Source organism: Oncorhynchus mykiss, chromosome 24, assembly GCF_057628025.1.
Source record: "Oncorhynchus mykiss isolate SJ-2025 chromosome 24, ASM5762802v1, whole genome shotgun sequence".
NCBI classification, from domain to species: Eukaryota; Metazoa; Chordata; class Actinopteri; order Salmoniformes; family Salmonidae; genus Oncorhynchus; species Oncorhynchus mykiss.
The window spans coordinates 4549581-4562113 of NC_143045.1; the positions used below are offsets into that span (position 1 = coordinate 4549581).

Consider the following 12533-nt stretch of genomic DNA (forward strand, 5'->3'; position numbering starts at 1 on the left):
CAATCTCATTATGATGCAACAATTAGCTAAACATTAGAACCCTAGAATGTTACAACAACCAGCAGAAACAACGGAAAAAAACGCATCCATTCGCTAAACTACTTTTTTAACTCTGTAATTGGACGGAATTCGCGGAGGTGAGACTAAATCTGGCCAACTCTGGTCAGAAAAAAATAGCCTAATGTGTTAAAATGTTTCAGACTTAAGTAAATCAGTAAAAAAAAAACAGGCTTACTCACTAGCATTTACTAGTTGATACCAATTATCCTTAGGAGTCAAAAATCTGTCATGGTCAGACAGTTAAGAAAATGATAGGAACAAATGAAATAAATAAAACTAATACATGTTTCGCCATGCAGAGAGGGGTCAGTGAGCCGGATAAATAATTTACTGAAAGTGAGGAGATGGAGAAAGGCAACAAGATGAGGGAGGAATGAGAGAAAGAAAGACAATGAAGGGCTGCTGAGAATGAGAAAGGAGATTGAGACTTGTAAACAAAGTAGACCACAACCGATGGAAGCTGGAATAGAGAGGTGAAGGAGAAAGTCAACAAGGTGAGGGTGGAACCAGAGAAAGAAAGAGAAAGGCTAATTAAAGAGTTGCTTTGACAGATCAGGGAGAATGAGGCTTCTATTGAGATAAACCACTACCAATGGAAGCTAGAGAGAGAGTTGCTTGAGAAACAGAGACAAAGTGAAGTGTCGGACAGAAAAAAGATGGAGCTCAAGATGGCAAAGCTGAAGGTGCAGAACATAATGAACTTGGCCGAGATAGGAGAGGTGACAGTGAAGAGTACCAAGCTGTTATCTGAGAACGAAAGGGAGAGAGAAATGTTGAAGAAACAGAGAGAAAGCTTAATGGCAGACAAAGAAAAGATAGAAGTCAAGATGACAAAGGTGACGATGGAGAAGATACTGCACTTGGCCAAGATTGGGAAGTTGACCGTGGAGAACACGAGGCTGTTAGCTGAGAATGAAAGGCAGCGAGAGGTGTTGGACAAACAGAGAGAAAGCATAGCGGCCGACACACAAACGTTGGGGGACACGATATCAAAGGAGAAGATGTCCTTCGCCAAGTTATGGAACGTGACCGTAGAGGACAATAAGAGGCTGTTAGCTGAGAATGAAAGGGTGAAAAGGGTGTTGGACAAGCAGCAGCCGACACACAAACGTTGGTGGACAAGATAGCAAAGGTGAAGATGTCCTTGGCCAAGTCAAGTTGTGGAAGGTGACAGTGGAGAACAACATACTGTTAGCTGAGAATGAAAGGGCGGAGAAGGAGAGAGAGAGAGAGAGAGAGAGAGAGAGAGAGAGAGAGAGAGAGAGAGAGAGAGAGAGAGAGAGAGAGAGAGAGAGAGAGAGAGAGAGAGAGAGAGAGAGAGAGAGAGAGAGAGAGAGAGAGAGAGAGAGAGAGAGAGAGAGAGAGAGAGAGAGAGAGAGAGAGAGGAATGGATGGAACCTCATAAGAAATGGTTTGGAGACAGCTTTGGCCTCAGCAGACCAGGAGAGGAATCAGACACTAGTAGGCTGGAAGGAGGACAGTTTGGAGACGGGCCAAGGCTGGCCTATGAAGCCTCTGGGATCAACGGGGGTAAAGATGGATGAAGGAGGAGGAGGAGGAGAAGATTAAGAGGAGGAACACGCAGGCAGCAGAGGTGTGGATGACTGAGCTGAAAGAAAAGGAGAGAGCGATAGAGGCTCTGGAATTAAAAAAATAGAAGGATTCTGTACCTGCATGGACAAGAAAAGAAGGGATGACAGATGGAAAAGGAGAGGTTGGAGCTTACGGGGGAGCGGGAGAGAAAGAATAGTGAAATTAAGAAAATGCAAATGGAGAAAGACAGATGGGCCATAGAGAAGATAGATATGGTGGAGAGGATGAAGGAGGCTTACATACTGTAAAGCTGTACCAGATGAAGACTGTCCTGAGGTTCAGAGAGCAAGAGCAGGCGCAGATACAGTGCTCCATTTAATCAGTCACAGTTCAGGGAGGTTAAAAGCCACCTCCTAATGGTTATACTATCAGATTCAATGGATTAAGTTGTCTGCATGCTAGAGAGGGAGTAACAATAATATCTCAGATCACTGTCTAACATATATGGGCGTTCTCTTTCAGATGGAAATTGAAATTGCCCAGATAGTCAGGGCAAAGCAGGAGAACATGGAGAGGAAAGAAAGAGAGATGTTGGAGAAGAACAAAGTGAAAGAGCTGCTCAGAGCTAGAAAAGCAGCGAGTAAGGAAGAAGTCAGGAAGAACAAGGAGAGGGTGAAAGCCCGTCTAGACGAGGTGGCAAGGATCTATAACGAAAAGAAACAGAGAGAGAAAGAAAGAGAAAAGCTGCTGAAAAAGTCATTTGGCAAAGAAAATCCCACGGCGTACATCCCAGACCGCGTACTGAAAAAGATATTAGAATGCAACACTGTCAGCTGTCATTGTCATGACTTTTTCCACATTTTGTTATGTTACAACCTTATTCTAAAATGGAAAAATGAAAAAATCCTCATCAATCTACACACAATACCCCATAATAAAGCGAAAACAGGTTTTTAGAAATCGTTCGAAAAAATAAAGGGAACACTAAAATAACACATCCTAGATCTGAATGAATGAAATATTTTTTATAAATAATTTTTTCTTTACATAGTTGAATGTGCTGACAACAAAATCACACAAAAATTATCAATGGAAATAAAATTTATCAACCCATGGAGGTCTGGATTTGGAGTCACACTCAAAATTAAAGTGGAAAACCACACTACAGATTGATCCTACTTTGATGTAATGTCCTTAAAACAAGTCAAAATGAGGCTCAGTAGTGTGTGTGGCCTCCACGTGCCTGTACGACCTCCCTACAACTACTGGGGATGCTCCTGATGAGGTGGTGGATGGTCTCCTGAGGGATCTCCTCCCAGACCTGGAATAAAGCATCTGCCAACTCCCGGACAGTCTGTGGTGCAACGTGGCGTTGGTGGATGGAGCGAGAGATGATGTCCCAGATGTGCTCAATTGGATTCAGGTCTGGGGAACGGGCGGGCCAGTCCATAGCATCAATGCCTTCCTCTTGCAGGAACTGCTGACACACTCCAGCCACATGAGGTCTAGCATTGTCTTGCATTAGGAGGAACCCAGGGCCAACCGCACCGGCATATGGTCTCACAAGGGGTCTGAGGATCTCATCTCGGTACTTAATGGCAGTCAGGTTACCTCTGGCGAGCACATGGAGGGCTGTGCGGCGCCCCCCCAAAGAAATGCCACCCCACACCATGACTGACCCACCGCCAAACCGGTCATGCTGTAGGATGTTGCAGGCAGCAGAACATTCTCCACGGCGTCTCCATACTCTGTCACGTCTGTCACATGTGCTCAGTGTGAACCTACTTTCATCTGTGAAGAGCACAGGGCGCCAGTGGCGAATTTGCCAATCTTGGTGTTCTCTGGCAAATGCCAAACGTCCTGCACGGTGTTGGGCTGCAAGCCCAACCCCCACCTGTGGACGTCGGGCCCTCATACCACCCTCATGGAGTCTGTTTCTGACCATTTGAGCAGACACATGCACATTTGTGGCCTGCTGGAGGTCATTTTGCAGGGCTCTGGCAGTGCTCCTCCTGCTCCTCCTTGCACAAATGCGGAGGTAGCGTTCCTGCTGCTGGGTTGTTGCCCTCCTACGGCCTCCTCCACGTCTCCTGATGTACTGGCCTGTCTCCTGGTAGCGCCTCCATGCTCTGGACACTACGCTGACAGACACAGCAAACCTTCTTGCCACAGCTCGCATTGATGTGCCATCCTGGATGAGCTGCACTACCTGAGCCACTTGTGTGGGTTGTAGACTCCGTCTCATGCTACCACTAGAGTGAAAGCACCGCCAGCATTCAAAAGTGACCAAAACATCAGCCAGGAAGCATAGGAACTGAGAAGTGGTCTGTGGTCCCCACCTGCAGAACCACTCCTTTATTGGGGGTGTCTTGCTAATTGCCTATAATTTCCACCTGTTGTCTATTTATTTGCACAACAACATGTGAAATTTATTGTCAATCAGTGTTTCTTCCTAAGTGGACAGTTTGATTTCACAAAAGTGTGATTGACTTGGAGTTACATTGTGTTGTTTAAGCGTTCCCATTATTTTTTTGAGCATTGCATATAAAAAACTACAAAACCTTATCCACATTAGGATTCAGACCCTTTGCTATGATACTCGAAATTGAGCTCAGGTACATTTTTTAATAATAAATATTTTTGCCAAAATTTCTAAAAACCTGTTTTTGCTTTGTCATCATGGGGTATTGTGTGTTCGTTGATGCAGGGAAAAACGATCTCATTCATTTTATAATAAGACTGTCACGTAACCAAATGTGGAAAAAGTCAAGGGGTCTGAATACTTTCCAAATGTGCTGTATCTGACCTTACCAGTATTGATTTACAGAATTTTGCACGTGTTTGTTCGACCTACAGTTTGCCCTAGGCTATGACACTGGAATGTTCTACCAGCGCTTTACAAAAACGTAGATACCCAAGGGTGCACTGTCTCAACCGGTAGACATATCTGTCCTCATTACTTTTCACAGGTTGAGGAAAAGCAAGAGAGAGAGAGAGCAGACCCTGTGCAGTGTAGCAGTTTTAACAGGGCATTTGCCTTCCTAATGGCCAGTCAAACATGTTCCCTGGTGTTAATGCCTGTGTAAACCACTGCTAATGTGTCACTCGTGTGTGTGTGTGTGTGCGCGTCCGCACTTGTGTGCGTACTGGTTTTCATGTACCCATCATAGAGATGTGGAGTAAGATGATTCATTCAAGCTGTAAAGCTTCCTGGCAGAAATGAGCCATAGCCTCCACACTCTTCTCTGCTCTCCTCTGCCCAGATGACCCATTCCAAACATCCCCCGTGACACTGGTCTGTAATGAAGATGGATGTGTGCTGGTATCCTAGATACTACCCAGGTGTTACAGATCATAGTGCCATCACTTATAACGGTGTGGTGGTGTGAGCAAGGCCGTTGGATTTAATTGTACCTCCAATGTTTAATGTGCCTTTCATGTGATTTGATTTGGCGCAGAGAAAATCTAACTAGGGCTGTCAGAGAAATGGTTTCCTTGGCGAGTAACGGTTCCTTTTCCGTTGAGTCAAGGTGTTTTCATTGAGCCGTACCAGTAGGAATATAAAAAACTACAAAACCTTATCCACATTAGGATTCAGACCCTTTGCTATGAGACTCGAAATTGAGCTCAGGTGCATTTTTTTATAATAAATATTTTTGCCAAAATTTCTAAAAACCTGGTTTTTGCTTTGTCATCATGGGGTATTGTGTGTACGTTGATGCGGGGAAAACGATCTCATCCATTTTATAATAAGACTGTCACGTAACCAAATGTGGAAAAAGTCAAGGGGTCTGAATACTTTCCAAATGTGCCGTATCTGACCTTACCAGTATTGATTTAGTAGGAATTGTACTCCGACAGATGTTAACAGATGTTACGTGGAGAGTTTGGAGATGTCTTTATTGGCCTGACTCACTTCCAGGTGCCTGCATGTGTATGTGGTCGAGTGTGTGTGTGTGTGTGTGTGGTCGTGTGTGTGTGTGTGTGTGTGCGTGTGCGCGCGTGTGTTCGATTGTGGTTCCTCTTACAGACGGGAGATTTGAGTTTCGCCGCCTCCACCCGTTTGATTAAAACATTACTCTGATTCATCACATCTGTCTCATCTGCACCTGGAGGCACTAGTTTGTCCCACAGAGCTCATTTTTAAAAACATCTGATACATGCTGTTGCCAACAGTAGGATACACACACACTCTCCAGGAATGATCAGTCTGCCTGGCGGCCTATTTGCCTATCGAGGCTTGTTACAGGCTCTCATTATAAAATATGTATATGCCCATATGGAATTATCTGGAAAAATCGGGGGAGGAAAAAATCAGCAGCAGCTTCACACTAAGTGCACCTGCTCCCGTTCTCCATAGCAAGTGCTTTTCCATCGCGGAATGCTGCAGTCAAACATAACCCGTCATCGCTGCCAAATTAGCAATAACACTTGGGTAGCTCTGTTTTGCCTCTGCAGCATTCTGTTTAGCTTTCACCTTTTAAGCAGTCACTTTCTGGACGCATTGAATGCATTGATTGGTAGACACATTTTTTCAGCCAATGGTTGTTGGGTTGTGGTAAGAGTTTGTTTCTTTAAACCTACGTCCCTGCATGTAACTCAAGGTTTGTCATTTGAATGGGCTGGCCCCTTTCGCTTGAGGTGCAGGCCAAAAAGATGCTGTGAAACAATACAATATGGCCTGCACTTTGAAATACTCAAACGCACTGAGTACCTTTTGTCGTAGCAACAAGACTGTACCAAAACATTTGATGTGAAGCATTTCCATCACGTCAGCCATTTTCTCATACCAAACACGTAAGGAAGAAAAGCTAAGACCTCTACCCCTTTCCCCTGATCTGTCCTTCCCGTCCCACTATCTTTCTCCCATGCCCCCTGGCACCATGAGGGGGGGGGGGGGGGGGGGGGGTGCTCACAGATTATCACTGAGAGAATGCCTGGGAGTGTTTCAAGTCTACTGCCCATAAAACAAAACACAGTGACATCTTTTAAATAAACACCACCCAGACAAAGACATAGAGAAGGGCATGGGCCACGGAGAGAATAGGCACGCAGAACCAGGGAGGCCAGCATTAATATACCAACTACCACACCAATGTCACAACTCTGACGTTATTTACATAGCCCCATATTGAGATAGATTGTTGCAGACAGCTGGGGCTATAGGTTGATTCATTGCAGAGCCTCTGTGTCTGTTGGAGTACTGGGCCTTTAATATACGGCAGCTTATGAGTAAGCTGAGGATAACAGTAGAGTACGTTAAACCTATGCCTGTTGCTCCAGGGTCATAGGGTTTACTCTCTGAGATGAACATGTTTAAAGAACATACACCATTTAAAAAAAAAAAAAATGTTTAACCCCCTTTTTCTCTCCAATTTCGTGGTATCCAATTTGTTAGTAGCTACTGTCTTGTCTCATCGCTACAACTCCCGCACGGACTCGGGAGAGGCGAAGGTCGAGAGCCATGCGTCTTCCGAAACACAACCAAGACGCACTGCTTCTTAACACAGCGCGCATCCAACCCGGAGGCCAGCCTCACCAATGTGTCGGAGGAAACACCGTGCACCTGGCGACCTTGGTTAGCGCGCACTGCGCCCGGCCCGCCACAGGAGTCGCTGGTGCGCGATGAGACAAGGATAGCCCTACTGGCCAAACCCTCCCTAACCCGGACGACGCTAGGCCAATTGTGCGTCGCCCAGGAACATACACCATTGATTGGTATTTATTGATGTCTTCCGTTTTTACTGTTAGGCTTGCTTGGTTGAAGAACACACAGGTTAGGTAAGTGGTCTGATGGCTGAGTACCGCATGATAACAATCTCCAACCCACATAATGTGACCTTGTGAAGTGTTATTTGAGTTGAATCCCCTTCTCAATGCATCATAGTGGCAAACCTCTATGAAGGCACCTTGGTCTTGAATTTCGTAACGTTCCACTGTTACAGCTGACCTACTCTGTAATGGGTTCAGTGCCTGTCCGGATACTTCGCCAGAGACCAGAGCAGAAATAGAAACTTGAAATGGACTAGAGGAAATAAACTGTGGAATTGAAGCCTTTGAGAGACATGTTTTTATATTGCAGACGTTAAATATCTCCCTGAAATGATTTAACAAGAGCCCTGGCCTGGGACGTCAGCGCTGTTGGTAATAAACTAAACACCAAAAGGACTTTGTGAGCATCTCAGGTTTGGCCGCACAGAGACGGTGCTCCTGGCCCGGGAGTTAGCCTGGGGGGGAAAAAAACGAAAGGGCAGAAGAATGCTGCTGTTTCTTTGAAGCCCGCTCAGTGCTCTGCTCTGCTCACTCAGAGATGGTGACATCTCACCTGGAATCTGCTCTCGTGTACTAAGGTTGGTGTGTTGTGGCCTTTTTGTCAGAGATCTTAGTGGAGGTTTGAAGCAGCAATAAATAGAGCAGGTCTTTAGACATCTGGTGATACGTGCAGTCTCTCACTCATGCAAGCCCACACAAGCACACACACACAGACATGCACACCCGCGAGCACACACACACACACACACACACACACACACACACAAAGGCAGATGTTGGTGAGCCATACAGCCATTAACCACAACAGGAGTGTGGTATGATGCATCAATGGTATGATGCAGACACAACTGCGCGGCTAGACGTCTCGAGCTCCTATCTGGCTAAGGGGAGAACATTGGACTGATATTGTTCATAAAGGCCACCGGACAGCAGTTCTTAACAGTCGATGTTGAGGTTAACGATTGAGGCTAGACAGGAATGTAAGAAAGGATGTGGGAATGTCACTCAAACTGCTCCAGATGATCCCAGAGTGGTTTATACCCTCGTACATACCTGACTGACCGTAGCTTCTTCGACCCCGGACTGAAAGTTCTCTAAAGAAGAGCGGTGATTGGATGTACATATTGTTTCAGTGACATCAACCTAGGTCCCTTTACGTGGGTGATGTCCCTCTGTGAAATCGTTCAGTCAGTTTTGATGAATTTACTTTCTAATGGATATTACAGTGGTTTCAGCGTACAAACTCTCAAACTCATTAACTTTTTGTCCCAATACCTCAGTTTGCCACACTGCCTGACCTTTCGGGAAATCTGAGTTGAGTTTGACGATAAATCCAACAAGTAGCACTAAAAGGTATCACTATTCATCATAAAGTCATGAACATCCAGCCAATTTCTTTGTTTCTGGCCCCTGTGTTTGTTCCATCTGGGTCAGGGTTGCGTTTAAGATAGATTCCCCTGTCGAGTTAAAAATTGTTTCCCTGCCTCGGCTGACTCAAAATCAAAACAGGCCCTCGGTCAAGATGGATGATGTGGCACATGATGAGATTGACTTGTATGAAATGTTGACCACCTCCTATCACAGACAGACAGGAATGAGGAATGGCCATTGCTATGAACTCCTGAGTTTAACCTCCTTTATGGAGATGAATGGAAATCTGTGTGTTTTTCAGTCTATCGTCAGTGGTCTGGATTGACTTTCACCTCTCCGTGATTTCCATTTGTGAATTGACAACAGTAAACCGGCTCGTCTGGATCTGGTTCTATGCTTGACAAGCAGTCTTTGGTAACATGTAACTGGAAGTGGGCTCTTATGAAATGTTATATTACCCGATAAACATATCCGGTAGCACTTTATTTGGGTATCTGTCGAGCAACTACAGATGGACTATCAGGGGCATTTCAACTATCTACTAACCCTAACATTAACTCACCCTAACCCCTTACCCTAACCTAACCTTAGCAAGCAGTTGCTTTAACAACAGAGGGTGTGACCATCTGCAGATCATCGACAGATGGACAATTCTGACTATCCAAAATAAATTGTGGCCATATATTCATAGCATACGAATGTGGATTTAGTGAAAGTTTATGAAACTGTATAATAAAGCAACGTGCCATATTCACAGTGTATTAGGACGGCTCCCACCTACTTCTTTTGTCGACGACACGTCTCTTTATAGATGTGTACACAGCATGTACTGTCGATGACGTGGCCAAGCAAGTCTGACTCAGCATTAAAATGTCATTTTAAAAGTCAGTGGGACTATTCTGGACATTAATATATTTTTGTTCATGGACTTCCAAAAATACATTTGATCAAAAAATGAAGTAAATGTTGTTAACGGTCTTTCCCATTTCGGTGGTGAGATCTGTTCTGTTATTGAGGCTGTCCCGAAGAAAGGCCGTCTGGTTGCTTAGTTTGCTATTAGGTAGATAAGGATCAGGTTTAGGCTATAAGTAATGAAAATATTAAATACTTTTCCTGATTGAATCAGTTTGTGTGTGCATGCACGAGTGCATGTCTTGTTGCGTGTTTGTGTTTGTGTATAAAAACGACATGGGGTCAAATGTGGTATCTTGCCATGCCCAACGAGAAGTAACTTCCTGTAACTGAGAAATCACCCCCCCCCACCCCCCACCTCTCTCATTCCTGACCCTAATGGTGCCTTGAGATGTACTGGCGTTAACATCCAGACTTCACAAGAGTGCAGCACAGAGGATCAACCAGTTCATTTACCACCTGGTTGTTGTACAAGTCTTAACATTAGCCCCTTGTATGTACCAGCGGTTGACACAAAGGAACACTGAGCAAGTGATCTCTTGGTTAGGGGAAGACCCCTGTGATGGAACACATATTGTGTTCCTCCATACAATACTGGCATGATTCAGCCAGGCCAGCCTCACCATGTCTAATTCAATAGCAAAACATAATGCAATTTTAAAAAACAAAAACAAATGCAGTGTTCCCAACAAGCAGAGAGTACAGTGTCATCAAAATAACATGCCCTGGGTATAACAATTACCTCATATGGGAGTGCAGTTTGTTATGGACAACAATGCACAGTGTGACCACTTGGATTCCATATCCCATGTTCGCCTGATTAGAAACACCAGGGAGACAGAGAGAGATAGATTTAGAGAGAGAGAGATAGAGAGCGAGAGATAGAGAGAGAGAGAGAAGGTGTGACATGATGTAAAACAGATCCTTCCTGATAAATTGAGCTCACAAACGGGAGCGTTTACACAGACAGCCACGTTCTGATATTATTTTGACCAATCACATAAGAGCTTTTGATCCGATTGGCCAAAAGACCAATTAGTGAGAGAGAAAAAAGACCAGAAATGGGCTGCCTGTCTTAACGTAGCCAGAATGACCCCTAGGGTTTATAGGTTTAGGTAGGTATGTGATGTGTAAGAACTGTAGGGAAATGCCAGAAACAATGGATGCGTTTACACAAGCAGCCCAATTCTGACCCCCCCCCCCCCCCCCCCACATACTAATTGGTCTTCTGACAAATTAGATGAGCAATTTTGCCAATAATTTGGCAAAAGATCAGAATTGGGCCACCTGATTATACCAAACATTAAGAACACTTTCATAATATTGAGTAGTGCACCCCCCTGTGGTTTTGGGATTCTATGTCTGTTGACCTGGTTGGTTGATTGTCAAATATTCACATTTTACATGGAAGGCGGCAGATATTTTTGGAATCCTTGAATATTACTGAGGAAGTAAAGAGTGAGATTTAAGAAATCGGGGAAGAAAAAAACAAAACAATTGAGTGCCAGTAGTTTGGGCTAAAGGTAGGAATGGGGTGAGAAGCAAAGATAAGTTGTTCAGAACAGTTGGATTTGTTTGTGACTGCATAAGGCTGCATTTACAGAGGCATCCTAATGCTGATCTTCTTCCACTAATTGGTCTTTTGCCAATAATTACACTTGTTTCTTCAAACTAATTCAACTAATGAATGATTAGCAGCATGTTTAGATACTGATATTTAGATACTATTATTAAATTAATGGGTTTGGCTTGTTTGATAATCATAAATGTACCATGAAAAACATTATACCTTTGGGGCAACAACACAAAGTCAAATACTTGCAATAGAATCTAATCAAATTGTATTTGTCACATGCGCCGAATACAACAGGTAGACCTTATAGTGAAATTCTCACTTACAAGTCCTTAACCAACAATGAAGTTAATAAACAATTTTAAAAATAAGAAATAACATATATTTAAGTAGCGAGGCTATATACAGAGTCAATGTGCGGGGGCATCAGTTAGTCAAGTCAAGGTAATTGAGGTAATATGTACATGTAGGTAGAGGTAAAGTGGTTATGCATGGGTGATAAACAGAGAGTAGCAGCAGCGTAAAAATGGTGGGTGGGGTGTGGACAATGCAAATAGTCAGAGCAGCCATTTAATCAACTGTTCAAGAGTCGTATGGCTTGAAGCTGTTAAGAAGCTGTTAATAAGCCTTTTAGACCTAGACTTGGCGCTCTGGAACCGCTTGCCGTGTGGTAGCAGAGAGAAGTCTATGACTAGGGTGGCTGGAGTCCTTGGCAATTTTTGGGCCTTCCTCTGACAACGCCTAGTATAGAGGTCCTGTATGGCAGGAAGCTTGGCCCCAGTGATGTACTGGGCTGTACGCACTACCCTCTGTAGTGCCTTGCGGTTGGAGGCCGAGCAGTTGCCATACCAGGCAGTGCAACCAGTCAGGATCCTCACGATTGTGCAGCTGTAGAACCTTTTGAGGATCTGAAGACACATGCCAAATCTTTTCAGACTCCTGAGGGGGAGTCTATGCATTATAAACCTGGGGAAACGGACAAACACGGTTTGAAAAAATTTTCAGCAATTTATCTTTTAGCTAGGTCTTTTTCATTTTCCGAAATTTGCACTAAGAATGGCATAATCAAGTGCCCTCTTCACGACTGACTTGGTGTGTTTGGACCATGATAATTTGTTGGTGATGTGGACACCAAGGAACCTGCTCCACTACAGCCCTGATGATGAGAATGGGCGCGTGCTTGGTCCTCCTTTTTCTGTAGTCCACAATCATCTCCTTTGTCTTGATCACGTTGAGGGAGAGGTTGTTATCCTGGCACTACACGGCCAGGTCTCATCATTGTCAGTGATCAGACTGTTGTGTCGTCGGAAAA

General features: G+C 44.4%; 1 pseudogene across 1 annotated transcript; it reads left to right on the forward strand.

Moving 5' to 3' along the window:
- The first annotated feature begins 716 nt into the window (after positions 1–716).
- On the forward strand, positions 717–5258 carry LOC149972340 (uncharacterized; annotated as a pseudogene). Its single transcript, XR_016491245.1, has 2 exons — positions 717–1170; positions 1355–5258. The product of XR_016491245.1 is annotated as an uncharacterized LOC149972340 (transcript).
- Positions 5259–12533: the final 7275 nt, after the last annotated feature.